The sequence below is a fragment of the Suncus etruscus genome, chromosome 6, assembly GCF_024139225.1.
Source record: "Suncus etruscus isolate mSunEtr1 chromosome 6, mSunEtr1.pri.cur, whole genome shotgun sequence".
NCBI classification, from domain to species: domain Eukaryota; kingdom Metazoa; phylum Chordata; class Mammalia; order Eulipotyphla; family Soricidae; genus Suncus; species Suncus etruscus.
Window position 1 is genome coordinate 13,799,712 of NC_064853.1, and position 15,670 is coordinate 13,815,381.

General features: G+C 46.4%; 1 protein-coding gene across 1 annotated transcript in view; it reads right to left on the reverse strand.

The window, feature by feature from the left end:
• CACHD1 (cache domain containing 1) overlaps window positions 1-15,670 on the reverse strand; it is a 253,662-nt gene that overhangs the window by 117,680 nt on the left and 120,312 nt on the right. The gene's annotated exons all lie outside the window — the stretch shown is intronic.

Genomic DNA, 15,670 nt, shown 5'->3' on the forward strand with positions numbered 1-15,670 from the left:
GCAGCGTTTGGGAGTTTACAAAAAAGCCATTTCAAAATCTGCTTTGGTGGGGCTGGAGAGATAGCATGGAGGTAAGGCATTTGCCTTTCATGCAGAAGGTCATCAGTTCGAATTCAGATTCCCATATGGTCCCCCATGCCTGCCAAGAGCAATTTCTGAGCATGGAGCCAGGAGTTTCCTCTGAGCACTGCCGGGTGTGACCCAAAAACCACACACTCACAAAAAAAGCAAAACAAAATCTGCTTTGGTACCAGGGACATTCTGGACATGTCCAATTAACGGAGGAATGTCTCAGCCTTGGCCAATGGTGCACAAACTATCACGTTTGTCAAGACTCAGTAAGAGAATAACAGTGCGATATTGAACTGGATGGTTCTAACGTTTTTCAAAGGAGGAATCATATATTGGACAAATGAATAAAATAACCTAAGGGTAGGGGTTATATACCTATAGGCATAGGATATATTGAACAAATGAATGTAATATCTGCAATTTCACTCCCTGAGATATTGTTCTTACTAGTTGTTGTATTTGTTTACTTGTTTGTTTTGTTTTGGAGCCACACCCGGCAGTGCTCAGGGGTTACTCCTGGCTCTGCACTCAGAAGTCACTCCTGGCAGGTTTGAGGACCATATGGGATATCGGGGATTGAACCCGGGTCTGTCTGAGTCAGCCGTGTGCAAGGCAAACACCCTACCACTGGTGCTCAGGGGACCATATGGGATGTCAGGGATCAAACTCAGATTGACTGTGTACAAGGCAAATGTCCTACCCTCTGTACTACCCTCACAAATTCACTTTTTTTTTCTTTTTTTTCTTTTTTTTTGGTTTTTGGTTTTTGGGCCACACCCAGCAGTGCTCAGGGGTTACTCCTGGCTGTCTGCTCAGAAATAGCTCCTGGCAGGCACGGGGGACCATATGGGACACCGGGATTCGAACCAACCACCTTTGGTCCTGATCGGCTGCTTGCAAGGCAAATGCCGCTGTGCTATCTCTCCGGGCCCCACTTCTAATACGGCAATGAAACAGACAACTTTTTCTCCCATACATACAAAAATACTCAAGACACACTCCATGAAATGAAAAACCCAATGCTTGGTTTCACCGGAACACAAGTATTTGTTTATACATTGCCTGTGCTATTTTCACCTAACATGTCTCAAGACAGAAGCATAATCCAGAAATCTCTCTTTGGGAGCTACCAAATGCTTGAGGTTCTGGGGATCGACCCCAGTCTTCTTTCGTGCCAACTAAATATGCACCCAGTCAGCTCTTTGAACCATCTTTCCAACCCTATTCTAGAAAACTCAGGAGTGTCTGCAGATTCTGCAAGTCTCTTAATTGAGAGCTGGGGTTGCTATTCCCTCTACCCAAAATGCTTGGACATTGGGGCCAGAGTGATAGCACAGTGGTAGAACGTTTGCCTTGCATGCAGATGACCTGGGACAGATGCTGGTTCAATCCCCAGCTTCCCATATAGTCCCCCAAGCTTTCCAGGAGTGATTTCTGAGCTCAGAGCCAGGAGTAACCCCTGAACGCTGTTGGGTGTGGCCCCCAAACCAAAATAAACTTTAAAAAAGGCAAAAATAAAACAAAATGCTTGGATCTAGGTGGGCTAATGGCGATGAGAAGCAGCAAGATGACTAAGGGGGACCCATCAAGGCTAGGAGCTAAAACTCACAGTACCAACTTTCCAAGGAATGTGCACTCTCAAGTCCCTGTCTAAGGACCATGGAGAGGCCACAATAAGAATGTGGTCAACTCCAGATGAGCCAATCAGTCATTCATGTCATACCAGCCAGCACTTTGGAGATAGTGAAGAAGTTTCTGGTTCATTCCAGCCCTCAGGGCCTTGCTACTGAAGCTGCAGATTGCAGGTGGCAGAGCTAGCCCATCCCAGACATGCCATGTTTACATGCCTGACCCCCTGACTTTGGAACTGAGATGTAACAGCTCAGTGTTGTTCTGTGAGGGTGGTTTGTAAGGAACTGTGACCCCAACCAGGAAAGGCTGCCTGGCCTCCTAAAAGCAACAAGTCCACACTCAGGAAACAAAGCCATTTTTGATATACAGAATCTATGGCTTGTAGATTGAAATTCTCTGGCAAAGGGATCTCAGGCTTGCATACTGGTTTCCGTGACTTGTGTACAGAACCTGCACCCAAAGGCCAGGTTCTTTACCTTTTGTCATTGTTTTTTTTTGGGGGGGGTCACACCCGGCAGAACCTGGGGAGGGGTTATTCCTGGCTCTGTGCTCAGAAATCACTCCTGGCAAGCTCGGGGGACCATATGAAAGAAACGCCGGGGATCGAACCTGGGTCTGTTCCAGGTTGGCCATATAAAAGGCAAACGCCCTACCACTGTGCTATCACTTCAGCCCTTAGGCTCTTTATTTGTGTCATACTTCTTGGTCAGACATGCCAAGAAACCTTTCACATGGGGTATCCCACCTTGCTTAGTTTAAAAAAAAAAAAGTGTCCAACTTCAGTGCTACTTTTGCTTGGGGCCCTTTCTGTGTTCCTAACAGCTCAGATTAACTAAACTTTTCCCAGAACCTAATAAAACACATCGTCATTTTCTAGGGGGGGGGGCAAACTAAAGCTGAGGAATTGGAGGGGATCCTCCAATTTCTCGCCAAATTTATTTTAACAAATGGGGATCCTCCAATTTCTCTTCAAATTTATTTTAAGAAATGCAGCAAAATTCTTGGCAGAATACTGCAAGCCACATGGTCTTCTTACGTTTGTAAGAGTTAAATTGGGAATGGGGGTGCTAGGGAGACAGCTGGGTGACAGAACATGGCACCTGAAACTGCAAGATCCTCCCAGACTACTCTGTCCTCACCCAGACATGCACCTCTGGTCACTCCAGTATGTGGGAGCAACCCCAACCCCCCAGTGCACTGGGAGGGTATGGTTCTGATATGAAAATAAAAATAAATTTTAAGTTGAAAAGTAAAGCAGGTAAAGCACTAGCCTTGTGTGCAGATGACCCTGGTTTGATCCCTGGCATCCCACTGAGTCTCTGGAGACCATCAAGGATAATCCTTGAGGGCCCGGAGAGATAGCACATCGGCGTTTGCCTTGCAAGCAGCCAATCCAGGACCAAAGGTGGTTGGTTCGAATCCCGGTGTCCCGTATGGTCCCTCGTGCCTGCCGGAAGCTATTTCTGAGCAGTAACCCCTGAGCACCGCCAGGTGTGGCCCAAAAACAAAACAAAAAGAATAATCCCTGAGTACAGAACCAGGAGTAAAGCCTGAACTCAGAAATGGCCTTCCATACAAAAAAAAGTAAAATAAAAAAAGAACTAATTTAAAACATGAATTTACATTTTTGAGGGCCAGGGGGCTGTAATCCTGCTGTGCTCAGGGTTTTCTTCTTTTTTTTTTTTTTTTTTTTTGGTTTTTGGGCCACACCCGGTAACGCTCAGGGGTTACTCCTGGCTATGTGCTCAGAAGTTGCTCCTGGCTTGGGGGACCATATGGGACACCGGGGGGGGGGGGGGGGGGATCGAACCGCGGTCCGTCCTAGGCTAGCGCAGGCAAGGCAGGCACCTTACCTTTAGCGCCACCGCCCGGCAGGGTTTTCTTCTGACTGTGCTCAGAGATCACTCCTAAAAGGACTCGATGGACCACATGGAATGCTGGGAATGGAACCCAGGTCAGCCATATGCAAGGCAAACAAACACCTTATCTCCTGTACTATGGCTACGGTCCCAAAAATGATTTTATTTATTCCTTCCAAATGCCTATGAGAATCCAGTACTGGTGGAAGTTTAGAATTGCTGAGTTCAACCAGCACTCAAAGGAGATGGAAATAAGTGTGAAATGGCACATTCTTTGAGAACATTGTGCCTACTGCATCCTTCCTCCTGCAGTCTGTTAGCAATGCTGTTATCAGCAATCCTGGCTTGGTGGGTTGAATCAGGGTTGGGGGGGTACTGGGGTGCTCGTTAGCTCATCATAACCTAGAAAGAGGGCTGAGCAGACACCCTATCATCCCTTCCATTAGGAAGTATGGTTGAAGAATGGAAAGTGAGGCATGGGGAAAGGAGCTCAAACTCTTCTCTCCTGACCCCAGGGCCTAAGCCTACTCCCCTGTGGCCTTCCAGGAGGAATGTGGGGTGTTTCAGGAGGGCCCCACAACTCTCTCCCTTTTTGGCATTTATTCTCTCCCATGCCTCCAAGCACCCTCTCTCTGGGCTTGGCCAACTCAGTTCAGGCTCGCTGGGCCTGCAGACAAGTGAGTCCTGAATGATAGTTAAACTATAGACTTTCCATGGGGACCCTGACAGAGGAAGGAGAGACTTGGGCTGTTAACTTGTGGGGTTCCTTCTACAGAGGAGTAAAGGCTGAGCTCCAGAGCCACAGGTGAATCCTCAGAGGGACTAAAAACAGTTTTCTCTGCACAAGTCAGCTTTCATCTTTTATCCTTCTTTATCCTTCCCCTGCTTCTCCACCCCCACCCCAGGGGTTCCAGCATGCTGATGAGGCCTGAGCACTAAGACCATCTTGTGATTTTTGGGGTCAATTCTTGGGGGTGAATCAACCTCCAGCCACAGGTCAAACGTTCCATGGCAGTGCGGGTTCCCATGGGAACCAATTCGAATTTGTTATGTCTCCAGGAGGATGTTTCATCAAACATCAAGAGTTCTGGTTGCTTTTCCCTCTCCGTAATTTCCCCCCTAGACTCTGCTGTCATCAGTCTTCCCCAGAGCTCTTTTGGTTTATTTTATGTTTTAAAAACCTCTTACCTCTTAAAACTTTTTCCTCTTTATACTTCAGGAAAAGTAGGAATAGGATGTGGTTCCAAGGTTAGAAAAGGTTGTTTTTATTGTTTTTGTTTTAAAATAACCCTAAAGCACATTTCACTTAGGTCTGTTTCCTAGAACCAAGTGCTGGAAGAGTTTTGAATGTTTAGGAAAGCTTATTTTAAAATGCATAATGATGGACTCGAAGAGATTGTATACAGCGATCCAGGACAGATGGTGGTTCGAATCTGCCATCCCATATGGTCCCCTGAACCTGCCAGGAGCGATTTCTGAGCACAGAGCCAGAAGTAACCCCTGAGCTCCACTGTGTTTGACCCAATAACAACAACAACAACAACAAAATGCATAATGAGCCCAGGAAGGGCATGGACTTCTAGGAAGGTATCTAGGAGGCTGAAGATGCAGAGGAAAATTCCTATTGAATGTAGTAGAGTTCACTTCACAGTGTTGTGAGAAAAAGTTAATAGCTGATTTCCCCCTTTCCTTCAATCCCAGCTTTAGGACTCTTCCCACAAATCGGCAATTTCCTAGCAAATGTCTATTTAAATGTCTGCAAGCACATGAATGTTTGGGAACCATTTTTGGTGCTTAGGAGACCCTATGTGCTTAGGGGGACCCTGAGAAATGTACTATTCTTTCTGACTGTGCAGGGGCTTTTAAAAGAAATATCTTCATGACTGCCAGCAAATGTTTGATCTGTTTTTGTTTTGTTTTGGTTTGGTTTGGTTTTTGGGCCACACCCGGTGATGCTCAGGGGTTACTCCTGGCTATGCGCTCAGAAGTCGCTCCTGGCTTGGGGGACCATATGGGACACCGGGGGATCGAACTTCGGTCCATCCTAGGCTAGCGCTGGCAAGGCAGACACCTTACCTCTAGCGCTACCGTGCCGGCCCCGAATGTTTGATCTGTTTAACAATATTATAAACTTATATACCTGAGATCCAGTAAAAAAAAAAGTCTTTCCAGGTGATAAGGGAATGTGAGTGGAAAAAGTTATAAAAAAAATAAAAAGAGAAAGAGAAGTTCTGGTTCTAAAGAGGCATAAACATTGACTGCAGTTTCAACAAGTTCTTTGACTTCCCTTATTCTCAATTTCCCAGTGAGTAAAATAGGAATAATTGTCCCCTCCGAGTTACTAAAGGTTGATTAAAAAAAAATTGATTCTTTTATTTTGGGGGATAAGGAGGAAAGAGAAGGAGGAGGAGGAGGAGGAGGAGGAAGAGGAGGAGGAGGAGGAGGAGGAGGAGAAGAAGAAGAAGAAGAAGAAGAAGAAGAAGAAGAAGAAGAAGAAGAAGAAGAAGAAGAAGAAGAAGAAGAAGAAGAAGAAGAAGAAGAGAAAGAAGAAGATGATGATGATAATGATGACGACAGGGAGGGAGAAAGAGCTGGAGAGAGAGAAAGAGGGAGGGAGGAGAGAGAGAAGGGTAGAGAGAGAGGGAGAGAGAGATAGAGAGATCACAGACTAGAAAAACGCAGAGCTAGAACCTCCTCTGGCCGCCGAGGCCCTGGGCCAGTGAGGGCACATCCAACAGAGAAGTGGGCAGGGCAGGCAGTGACAGGAGCTGCAGGTGGACCAGGAAAATTTATGTGTAAGGCTGTCTGAACTCTGGGGGAGGAGATCGGAGAAGGTGGGGGCAAACAGGAGAGCAAGCGCCCACATGTTCCGGGAACCAGTTTCCCTCCAGGAGCAACATGCAGGTTTGCTTCCAATGCCTGGGTTCTGGCAGCAGTTTGTCTAAAATGTTCCAAAACGAGACACGGAAACACACACCCATGTCTCCTGAAAGCCAAGGTTATCAACTCAGAGGCTGCCCTGGTTTTTACCCCATTCTGCCCTTAACAATCAGCTCGGAACAGAACAGAAGATTCCAGGCGAGGCTCAGCCCATTTCTGACTGCACTGAAACAGGACTCTGGCATGAAGGGTGCAGAAAGGCCAGAGCAGAAAGGCCAAAAAGAGGGGCTGGAGAGATAGCATGGAGGTACGGTGTTTGCCTTGCATGCAGAAGGACGGTGGTTTGAATCCCGGCATTCCATATGGTTCCCCGAGCCTGCCAGGAGTGATTTCTGAGCGTAGAGTCAGGAGTAACCCCTGTGAGCTGCCGGGTATGACCCAAAAACATAAAACAAACAAACAAACAAAAAAAAACCCCAAAAAAACAAAAACAAAAAAAAGGAAAGGCCAAAAAGACTCCTTTTCCCCCTCCAACCTACCAGAAAGTTGTTTTGTAGGGGGTGAGGGGTGGCACAGCAGTAGGGCATTTGCCTTGCACACACTAACTAAGCTAGGACGAACGGTGGTTCAATCCCCCCGTCCCATATGATCCCCCAAGCCAGGGGCGATTTCTGAGTGCATAGCTAGGAGTAACCCCTGAGCTTCACTGGGCATGGCCCCCAAACCCAACACCCCCCAAAAAAGAAAGTTGTTTTGAGGGTGAATGGGTGGGTGCATAGTGTTGGATGTCCTTAGTTCTGTTTTTTGGGCATCACTCCCAGCAATTCTTGTATTTCTAGGAAACAAGTCCGAGTTGGCTTCATGCAAGATAAAAGTTCTTAAACCCCATCTTCTCCCTCCAGCCCCAACAAAGTTTGTTTAACTTTTAGGAGGACACACCAGTGATTCTTAAGAGTCGCACATGGTGGTATTTGGGGGAGCATGTAGTGCCAAGAGTGGGATCAGGGTCAGATCCAGCAGAATTTTCTGGACAAGGCCTTAACCTTTGTACTCTCTCTCTTTCTAACCTCCATTTTCTACCTCCCTACCCCACTTCTGATTTTATTTTAATTTGGTTTTTGGGCCACACCCATCGGTGCTCAGGGATTACAACTGGTAGAGGCGCTCAGGGGTTACTACTGACTCTGCGCTCAGAAATCTCTCCTAGCTGATTTGGGGGACCATGTGGGATGCCAGAAATTGAACTAAGGTACATCCTGGGTTGTACCCATGCAAGGCAAATGCCCTACTGCTGTGCTATCTCTCTGGCCCCCCACTTCTGATTTTAGAGAGATGTGAAAATAGGATGACACAGCAGAGCAAATAATTTTTCATCTTACATGGGTTTACCAAGGCCATTAACCAAGGAGGGACATAAGCAAGGCAGTACCCTGGATCTATGATCTTGGAAGCTCTCCCAGCACCTGAAGGATGATCAAGCGTGGGAAAGCAAAGTCCCTTCTATCACCATGCAGAGCCCAAACACAGAGGATGGACATCTCCCATTATTTCCCAGTGCCAGGGGATTCAGGCACATGGCTATCACCTAGGGCTGCCAGAGGAATGGGGGTTCACAGGTTGAAAGATTCTGCAAAGTACCAGTTCTACAGGGCTGCTGTTTCACAACTTTCCCACATCCCAAATCTAGAACCAACCTTGCACCTAGGAAGGTCAAAATATGCTTTCTGCCTCCCAGGAACGGAGAGTCAACTGCTGAGATGCCAGCTCATCAGATCACCCAGTCCTATATGAGCCTGGCCTGGGAGAACCTGTAGTGACATTTTCCAGCTAATGTCTGAGTTCAGCAGTGAACAGGCAGTGGACACTAAAAGGGAAGAAGCAAACTGTTCCCCTGAATATGCCCTTACTTCATCAAGGACTTAATACATCCATTTTCGAAGAAGACAGTCAAGACACAATAAGCAAGTTATGGGGCTGGAACGATGGTGCAGCAGTAGGCCATTTGCCTTGCACATGGCTAACCCAGGACAGACCGCGGTTCAATCCCCGGTGTCCCATATGATCCCCTATATGGTCCCCCAAGCCAGGAGCGATTTCTGAGAACATAGCCATGAGTAACCCCTTATCATCAACAGGTGTGCCCCCAAAACAAAAAAGGCAAGTTAGGTTTGTTTACATCTTTCTCTCCCATTTTTATGGGGGGGGGGTGCACCTGGCTCTGTACTCAGGAATTACTTCTGGTTGGCTTGGGGGACCATATGGGATGCTAGGAATTGAGTGCAGCATGTAACATGCTATTTTATCTACCTGCTACTACCTACCTGCTGTACTATCTCTGCAACCTCCCCATATTTTTTCATCTTAATTTAGAGGAGGGCAGGGGTGAGTTTCAGACCATAGCCAGCAATGCTCAGGATCTACTCAGGGCTCTGTGCTCAGGGGTCACTCCTGGCGGTGCTTAGGAAATCACATGTGGTACTGGGGATCAAACCTGGTCATCTATATGCAAGGCAAGTTTTGTCTGCTATACTATCTCTCCAATTCCAGAACATTTGACTCAATGCCATCTGTGGGCCTCAAGTACCCTTAACCAGGAGCCATCAGTATCGAGCAACAATGGGGACCAGAACCCAATTCCTACTGGTTCCATTTATTTATTTATTTTTGGTTTTTGGGTCACACCCAGCAGTGCTCAGGGGCTATTCCTAGTTCTGCACTCAGAAATCACCCCTGGCAGGCTCGGGGGACCATATGGGTTGCCTGGAATTAAATTGAGGTCCCTCAGGGTTGGCTGCATGCAAGGCAAATGCCCTACTGCTGTGCTATCGCTCAAACCCCTAGTTCCACCTTTCAACACAGTCCCATGGGGATACTCCTAATTCTCCAGGGGACAGGGGGAATCACTTGGTGACTTTAGTTTCAAGATGCCTGATCAGGAACACAAGTGCACTTTGGAAAACTAGGGGCACTCACCAGGCAGACAGAGAGTACAAGTTCCAAGAGAGGGGGGGGGGGGGGAGAAACCGTTTGGAGTTTGTTTATAATTAAGCAACAATACCAATGAGACAGACACAGCCGGAGGAGAGGAGGTGTAAGTGTCGGAGGTCAGCAGGCAAAGCACAGCCACTGAACCTCGCCAGAAACAACACCAGAATGTAATGCTTCCCATGTGGGTTTCCAGCCGGAGGAATGAGAGTTTCTGCCTTCAGCACAACAATTTCACTCTCTCCTTCTCCCAACTGTGCTGTGTTCTCTTGCCAAGCTGCGTCTGATAGAATTCTCTTACGCACAGTTGGATTTAGGAAGGACCCTTCAATCCCTGATCTGATGACAAGGGAAGACTGCAAGTCGGACATGCAGATTTCCCATTGGCTTTTGGCTGCCATCCTCTTCAGGGCTGGCCACCCCTCCCCTAAAGGACAGCTTGGCCTGACACGGGGAACTCAGCCCTGGGCCACTGACAGCTCTTGGTGATTCGGCAGAAGAACCAGCTTGTATTTCTGCAGCATCGAAGAATTGCTCAAGACCCAGCCAGTGGGAATGGCCAGGAAAAGCCATTTCAACAGGCTTCTGACCTGCCCACAGTCTTGTGCTATTAAAATAAAGCTGTAGTTCTTGGGATGAGTCCAAGAATCTCATCATAACATGTGCTAGTTCGCCGATCCAGAGTTTCAAAGCATTTCGCCCGTTCAGGAGTTCTAGATATTAGTGGCAATTAATTTCTTTGCATCACTGCCACAAGCGTTCCCTCCCGCACCATGGAACACTTTAGGGAGAAGGTGGGCCTCTGCTCACAGGTCTCCTGCCAGGTTTTCTAATATGCCCTGGATGTGTTGACAAGCTTTACCAGCCCAGATGATGTGAGGTCATTTGATGTTTTTCAAGCCCTGAGCAGCAGCTTGGGAGGGTGGGGATGGAGGTGCCTTAGATACTTCCTTAGCTCACCAAACATTTCCCAATATCATTGGAGCTGGAGATACTGGACATGTGCATCCAATGCAGTTCGCTTGGGTGCCAGGAGGCAGAGAAGACAGTTCTTCCCAGCCTATGGAATGAAGAATGAATTCAAGGCTTCACTGAGTTGGCTCTAAAACTGGGCACAAAATCCAGGTTTCTGCCTTTTTTTATTCTCCATCCCCAGGCTCCAGTTGGCTTCATGGAAAGAGGCATATATATGCCTGACACATGTATACAATGGTGTGGTCCAAGGAAGACAGGATCTTATGCATCCTGGCCTGACCTCAGGGCCTCCCTTCTTCTCCCAGATGCAGGTGATCTGCCTGCTATTCCCCTTTCTCTTCTGCCCTGGCTGATGAAGAGACCCGCTTCTTGACAAAGAGTGGGAAACCCCCAAGGGTGGGAAACAAGAGAATGAGGAAATGGATCATTGTGGGGTTTTGTCCAAGCTAGAGCAACACAAAAACTTGTCAGTGGAATCTGCAAGGTTTGAATTTTAGTAAGGAGAGGGGGGTGATTAAAAGACAGTTTCAAAAAAAAAAAAAGAAAGACAGTTTCATTTTCATAGCTGGTAGAGAGGCATATATATAATCAAACCTGGTAGGTACAGAAAATCATATCAAAACCATAGCTACTATATTATCAAGTGTTTAAACAGGGGCCAGAGGGATAGCACAGCAGTAGGGCATTTGCCTTGCACACAGCCAATCCAGGACAGATGGTGGTTCGAATTCCAGAATCCTATATGGTTCCTCGAGGCTGCCAGGAGCAATGTCTGGGTACAGAGTCAGGAGTGACCCCTGAGTGCAGCTGGGTGTGACCCCCCCCAAATAAAATAAAATAAAGTGTTCAAATAGAAAATGTGCAAATATTTGGAGTGTATGTGTAAGCAAGATTTTCTGAGTGAGCATTCAGGTGTATGTGTTGTGTGTGTGTATAAACAGGATTAACTGAGTTTGAGCATTTAGGGGTGTGTGTGTATGTAGACACACACAAATTAGACTGAGTGCGTCTCAACCCCAGGCACAAACAGGCACCCAACAGGCCTCTGAAGCCAGCGAGCTGTGTCTCTTTAGTGCAGGAATTAGTGCATGTCTGCAAATACACTTATTTTTGCTTCCTAATAAATCCAAGTAAATATTTGTACCTTGAAATCTCAATAGGACTAGTAAAAATTTCAAATGCGTAATTGTTATTTCATAACTAGCTGGCTGTCAAGCTAACAGCCCCAAACTGCCCCACTCCCCCAAAAAACAACTCCTCGGGTAACCCTGATGATTATCTGAGCTTTCTATTGGGAGAACCCTGAGTTCTGAGACAGGCTGAGAGTCTGCTACATCTGAGGACAACCCCCCCCCTCCCCACACACACACCTCTAAGAAGGCTAAAGGGTTCTCAGAGTCTGCTCTGGTGACAGCGGAAGTTTCCTGTTCCACTTTAATCCTGCAGACCAGTCTGATGGCAGCGTTATTATTTGTTTCTGACTGAATCCATTGGCTTCAAGTTTTTCTTTAGAAGAGACAAAATTAATGGGAGAGGGCAAAAAAGGAAACAATAGTCCCATCGAAATTCCACCATGACAGAGACAATAATCAACTGGGCCGTGATGATGTTAATAAAGGAAGAATGATAAATTGTGAAAAGACAAGAGCCTTATCCGGGACTCCATTGATCTTGAGATCTTGTTTACAGAGCCCAGGATGATCCATGAGCAATAAAACCCATGGCTCAAGATTTATGAGGCCTGTCTCAAAAAGGCCTAGGCATCCCATCCCCACCATGATTTCACCTGCTTCATATTGAGCCTTGAAACTCCATCATTCTGCATTCGGCAGTGAGGTTTTTATCAACTCACTCCCAGTGTTTAGATAAAGACATATTCTTTATCTTGCTCGGGCTACCAAGGAGGCCTCTCAGGAGAGTAAAAGCCTTTCATTAAAAAAACACAGAGTGAGGACTGGAGAGATAGCACAGCGGTAGGGTGTTTGCCTTGCACACGCTGACCCAGGACAGATGCGGGTTTGACCCCCAGCATCCCAAAGGGTTTCGTCCCTCCCCCCCCCCCCAGCCCACCAAGAGCAATTTCTGAGTGCAGAGCCAGGAATAATCCCCAAGTGCCACTGGGGTGGCCCCATAAACCAAAGCAAGACAAATAAACACAGATGAATGAGCAGTGGGAGAGGTCTGAGAAGGACTGTTAGGCCTCAGTGCTTAAAATCGACTGTATTACATATCTCAGGAATGATTGGGACAAATGACATCATGTCTCTGAGTCTTCAACTTTAAAACCTCTCAATTCTAGGGCTGGAGAGAGAGAGAGAGAGAGAGAGAGAGAGAGAGAGAGAGAGAGAGAGAGAGAGAGAGAGAGAGAGAGAGAGAGAGAGAGAGAGAGAGAGGATGAGGCGAAGGAACTTGCCTTGCATGTGGCCAACCCTGGTTCAATGCCGGGCACTTGGATGGTCATACAGAGCCAGGAGTCACACAGGAGTCACACACTTCCTCCCTATGCAAACTGAACAAAATAAAATTCTTCGGCTCTGAAATTGGTCAAGGTTGGATTTGTCTTAGAGGGTTGTGATGGAAAGTTCACTGAGATAACAGGTACCCAGGTAGGGCCAGTTCAATAAATGGTAACTATCAGGGCTAAGAAGCTTTCCTTTTTTGGGAGGAGGGGGTGTAGTTGGGCCACACTCGGCAGCGTGCAGGGGCTACTCCAGGCTCTGGGGATCATATGGGATGCCAGGGATGGAACCAGGGTCCACCCCAGATCAACGTGTGCAAGGCAAATGCCCTACTGCTGTGCTATGGCTCCAGCTCAAGGAGCTTTCTAAGGGCCAGAGCAATAATACAGCAGGAAGGGCATTTGCCTCACTTGAGGCGCATCCTGGTTCGATTCCCAGCATCCCATCTGGTCCCCAAGTCAACCGTAGTCCCTTGAGTATTGCCAGTTGTGATCACCAAAATACAGAACCAAAAATGTTTCTGTCAAGGCATCATTAGGGGATGGGAGGGAATCTGGGGTCATGGAAGGAGATAGGACAGGCATGAAACTATGCAAATCATGGTGTCTAAATAAAAAAGAAATCTTGCCTTCAATGTATTTATAATGTTTAGGGTGCTGAAGAGTGAATCCAAAGCCTCACCGCATGCAAGGGGAAGTCTTTATTTTTAGAGAAGCTAATAAGTGCCGCCCTTTTATTTTTCTGCTATAAAAATATGTACTATTTTCTCTAAAATCGAAGGAGTAGGCTCAAATCACAATATTTTGCAATTCTCTTGGACCAACCCAAATTGAACCTTCTCTGACTTTTGAAAAATAACATGATGGAATGTAATGACTTGTAAAACTCTCTTAAAAAAAAAAATAGAGACCAATCATTACAAAAATAAAACAAAAAAATCACCTCATCCGACACTCTGGGATACAGAACAAGGAGGAGAAACTGTGAGTGGGAAGAGGTAGAAAAAGAACCTACTCCTATGTTTTCTGGAAGCTTCTGTGTCCTCCTCAGCCCTCGAAAACAGAGGAAACGGGGATGAGTTGATGGACATTGAATCAAACTACACTTGACTTCAAAGGCAAATTCTCCAATCTTTTAGGCAGGTGACCTTGGACACAGCATTACTCGCTGGATAATTTTCCTTCTCAGAAACCCTGGAATAACTGTTAGAATGGATTAAATCAGAAGCAAATAATCAGAATTCCTCAGATCTGCAAAGACACAGAAACATGTATAACAAAACAGAATTGAGGGCCTGTCAAGGAATGTTGCAGGCAAAAATATTATATAAAATATTATATTGTATTAAAAATAAGAGAATGGAAAAACTAGGCCTAGGGATGTGTAGTGTGGTCTTTTGGCCCCCCTTTCACAACAGACCAAAACATCAGAAAAAGAAAAATAAGGGTGGGGAATTACATGGGTAAGTGCTAAGAAAATGTAAAGGAATAAACTAAGAAAGAGGGTAAGAGGTATATGAGGTATAATAAAGAAAATGTATAAGGGCCAGAGTGATAGCGAGGCTCAGGTCTTAATTATGGCTTAAAGATCTGGGGTCATTCCACTTGTGGTGCTCAGAGGACCACATGGGATACCAGAGATCAAACCCAGGTCAGCTTCATGCAAAGCAAGCACCTTACCCACTGTGCTATTGCTTCAGCTCTCACCAACAGAAACCTCTGACGCTGCCACTTTACACTTCTATGAGACCATAAACCACTTCTAATGTCAGGCCTCTGAGGCATTAAAAAAAAAAAATGGGGTGAGAACTGTGTTTTTTTGCAAACGGTTAAAGGACGAAATGAAAAAAAAAAATCCACTGGAAGCACGGAGACAGCCATAAAGAGCCACATAAATATTTCATAAATTCTTGCGCTCAGCCAGCTCCTTCCAAAGCATTAATAACAAAGACATCTGAGTGTGCAAGGCAGTGAAAGAGCATGGAAGGTAAAGAGGAGCTCCTGAGAGTCAGGACCAGAACATGAAGAGCTGAAGGAGATCTAGGCTGACGTCATCAAGGATGTTGGAGTTCTCCCAGACAATCTTGCTGGGGCATTGGGTACAAGAATAGGCATCTAGGGGCCAAAGTGGTGGCATAGTAGGAGGGAGTTTCCTTGCACACGGCTGACCTGGGACGAACCATGGTTCGATCCCTGGGCGTTCCAAATGGTCTCCCAAGCCAGGTGTGGTTTCTTGAGTGCATAGCCAGGAGTAACCCCTGACTGTCATCGGGTGTGGCCCCAAAACAAAATAAAACAAACAAACAAACAAAAAAAGAATAGGCATCTTGCTTGCTCTGAGCATCAGACTGATAGCAAATTCCCCATCTGGAGGCCTTTAGCACCACTCAGCATAGACCCTCCTATGGATTTTGTGCCTTTTTTTTTTTTTTTTTTTTTTTTTTTTTTTTTTGTGGTTTTTTGGTAACACCCGGCAGTGCTCAGGGGTTACTCCTGGCTCCATGCTCAGAAATTGCTCCTGGCAGGCACGGGGGACCACATGGGACGCTGGGATTCGAACCGATGACCTCTTGCATGAAAGGCAAACGCCTTACCTCCATGCTATCTCTCCAGCCCCGGATTTTGTGCCTTTAATGCACTCACTCAACAAACACCTCATACATATATGTGCAATCAATAAAAAGCTTAGGTGATGGGGAATTGGTGTGGGTGAACTAAAAAAGACTTGGCCTAAGCAAATCCCTAGGGACAGAGGGTGGAAAAAAAGAATGACGTCCTCCACACTGCCTCAGATTCCTGTTGTCTGGAC